Source organism: Salmo salar, chromosome ssa12 (assembly GCF_905237065.1).
Source record: "Salmo salar chromosome ssa12, Ssal_v3.1, whole genome shotgun sequence".
NCBI lineage: Eukaryota > Metazoa > Chordata > Actinopteri > Salmoniformes > Salmonidae > Salmo > Salmo salar.
In genome coordinates, this window is record NC_059453.1 from 2030321 (window position 1) to 2035000 (window position 4680).

The following is a 4680-nucleotide window of genomic DNA, read 5'->3' on the forward strand; positions in this document are numbered from 1 at the left end:
CATGGTAGCAACACAACACGACAACACAGCATGGTAGCAACAGAACATGGCAGCCACACAACATGACAACACAGCATGGTAGCATCACAACATGACAACACAGCATGGTAGCAATTCAACATGACAACACAGCATGGCAGCAACACATGAACACACAGCATGGTAGAAACACAACATGACAACACAACATGGTAGCAACACATGACAACATAGCATGGCAGCAACACAACTTGACAACACAGCATGGTAGTAACACAACATGACAACACAGCATGGCAGCAACACAACATGACAGCAACATGGCAGCAACACAACATGACAACACAGCATGGTAGGAACACAACAGGACAACACAGCATGGTAGCATCACAACATGACAACAAAGCATGGTAGCAACACAACATGACAACACAGCATGGCAGCAACACAACATGACAACACAGCATGGCAGCAACACAACATAACAACACCACATGGTAGAAACACAACATGACAACACAGCATGGCAGCAACACAACATACCAACACAGCATGGCAGCAACACAACATGACAACACAGCATGGCAGCAACAAAACTTGACAACACAGCATGGTAGAAACACAACATGACAACACAGCATGGTAGAAATAGAACATGGCAGCAACACAACATGACAACACAGCATGGTAGCAACACAACATGACAACACAGCATGGTAGCAGCACAACATGACAACACAGCATGGCAGCAACACATGACAACACAGCATGGTAGCAACACAACATGACAACACAACATGGTAGCAACACAGCATGACAACACAACATGGTAGTAACACATCATGACATCACAGCATGGTAGCAACACAACATGACAACACAGCATGGCAGCAACACAACATGACAACACAGCATGGTAGGAACACAACAGGACAACACAGCATGGTAGCAAAACATGACAACACAGCATAGTAGCAACAGAACATGGCAGCAACACAACATGACATCACAGCATGGTAGCAACACAAAATGACAACACAGCATGGTAGCAACACAACATGACAACACAGCATGGCAGCAACACATGAAAACACAGCATGGTAGAAACACAACATGACAACACAACATGGTAGCAACACATGACAACATAGCATGGCAGCAACACAACTTGACAACACAGCATGGTAGCAACACAACATGACAGCACAGCATGGCAGCAACACAACATGACAGCAACATGGCTGCAACACAACATGACAACACAGCATGGTAGGAACACAACAGGACAACACAGCATGGTAGCATCACAACATGACAACACAGCATGGTAGCAACACAACATGACAACACAGCATGGCAGCAACACAACTTGACAACACAGCATGGCAGCAACACAACATAACAACACAGCATGGCAGCAACACAACATGACAACACAGCATGGCAGCAACAAAACATGACAACACAACATGGTAGAAACACATGACAACATAGCATGGCAGCAACAAAACTTGACAACACAGCATGGTAGCAACACAACATGACAACACAGCATGGTAGCAACACAACACGACAACACAGCATGGTAGCAGCAGAACATGGCAGCCACACAACATGACAACACAGCATGGCAGCCACACAACATGAAAACACAGCATGGTAGCATCACAACATGACAACACAGCATGGTAGCAACACAACATGACAACACAGCATGGCAGCAACACATGAACACACAGCATGGTAGAAACACAACATGACAACACAACATGGTAGCAACACATGACAACATAGAATGGCAGCAACACAACTTGACAATACAGCATGGTAGAAAAACAACATGACAACACAGCATGGCAGCAGCACAACATGACAGCAACATGGCAGCATCACAACATGACAACACAGCATGGTAGGAACACAACAGGACAACACAGCATGGTAGCATCACAACATGACAACACAGCATGGTAGTAACACAACAGGACAACACAGCATGGTAGGATCACAACATGACAACACAGAATGGTAGCAACACAACATGACAACACAGCATGGCAGCAACACAACATGACAACACAGCATGGCAGCAACACAACATAACAACACAACATGGTAGAAACACAACATGACAACACAGCATGACAGCAACACAACATAACAACACAGCATGTCAGCAACACAACATGACAACACAACATGGTAGCAACACATGACAACATAGCATGGCAGCAACAAAACTTGACAACACAGCATTGTAGCAACACAACATGACAACACAGCATGGTAGCAACACAACACGGCAACACAGCATGTTAGCAACAGAACATGGCAGCAACACAACATGACAACACAGCATGGTAGCAACACAACATGACAACACAGCATGGTAGCAACACAACATGACAACACAGCATGGCAGCCACACATGAAAACACAGCATGGTTGAAACACAACATGACAGCAACATGGCAGCATCACAACATGACAACACAACATGGTAGCAACACAACATGACAACACAGCATGGCAGCAACACAACATGACAACACAGCATGGCAGCAACACAGCATGACAACACAACATGGTAGTAACACAACATGACAACACAGCATGGTAGAAACACAACATGACAACACAGCATGGCAGCAACACAACATGACAACACAGCATGGTTAGAACACAACAGGACAACACAGCATGGTAGCATCACAACATGACAACACAGCATGGTAGCAACACAACATGACAACACAGCATGGCAGCAACACAACATAACAACACAACATGGTAGAAACACAACATGACAACACAGCATGGCAGCAACACAACATAACAACACAGCATGGCAGCAACACAACATGACAACACGGCATGGCAGCAACACAACATGACAACACAGCATGGCAGCAACACATGACAACATAGCATGGCAGCAACAAAACTTGACAACACAGCATGGTAGCAACACAAGATGACAACACAGCATGGCAGCAACACAACATAACAACACAACATGGTAGAAACACAACATGACAACACAGCATGGCAGCAACACAACATAAAAACACAGCATGGCAGCAACACAACATGACAACACGGCATGGTAGCAACACAACATGACAACACAGCATGGAAGCAACACAACATGACAACACAGCATGACAACAAAGCATGGTAGCAACACAACATGACAACACAGCATGGCAGCAACACAACATGACAGCAACATGGCAGCAACACAACATGACAACACAACATAGTAGCAACACAGCATGACAACACAGCATATCAGCAACACAACATGACAACACAGCATGGTAGCAACACAACACGACAACACAGCATGTTAGCAACAGAACATGGCAGCAACACAACATGACAACACAGCATGGAAGCAACACAACATGACAACACAACATGACAACACAGCATGGCAGCAACACAACATGACAACACAGCATGGCAGCAACACAACATAACAACACAGCATGGCAGCAACACAACATGACAACACAGCATGTCAGCAACACAACATGACAACACAACATGGTAGCAACACATGACAACATAGCATGGCAGCAACAAAACTTGACAACACAGCATTGTAGCAACACAACATGACAACACAGCATGGTAGCAACACAACACGGCAACACAGCATGTTAGCAACAGAACATGGCAGCAACACAACATGACAACACAGCATGGTAGCAACACAACATGACAACACAGCATGGTAGCAACACAACATGACAACACAGCATGGCAGCCACACATGAAAACACAGCATGGTTGAAACACAACATGACAGCAACATGGCAGCATCACAACATGACAACACAACATGGTAGCAACACAACATGACAACACAGCATGGCAGCAACACAACATGACAACACAGCATGGCAGCAACACAACATGACAACACATCATGGTAGCAACACATAACAACACAGCATGGTAGCAACACAACATGACAACACAGCATGGCAGCAACACAACATGACAACACAGCATGGTTAGAACACAACAGGACAACACAGCATGGTAGCAACACAACATGACAACACAGCATGGTAGCAACACAACATGACAACACAGCATGGCAGCAACACAACATCACAACACAACATGGTAGAAACACAACATGACAACACAGCATGGCAGCAACACAACATAACAACACAGCATGGCAGCAACACAACATGACAACACGGCATGGCAGCAACACAACATGACAACACAGCATGGCAGCAACACATGACAACATAGCATGGCAGCAACAAAACTTGACAACACAGCATGGTAGCAACACAAGATGACAACACAGCATGGCAGCAACACAACATAACAACACAACATGGTAGCAACACAACATGACAACACAGCATGGCAGCAACACAACATAAAAACACAGCATGGCAGCAACACAACATGACAACACGGCATGGTAGCAACACAACATGACAACACAGCATGGCAGCAACACAACATGACAACACAGCATGGCAGCAACACAACATGACAACACAGCATGGCAGCAATACAACATGACAACACAGCATGGTAGAAACACATAACAACACAACATGACAGCAACATGGCAGCAACACAACATGACAAGACAACATGGTAGCAACACAACATGACAACACAGCATGGCAGCAACACAACATGACAACACAGCATGGTAGAAAC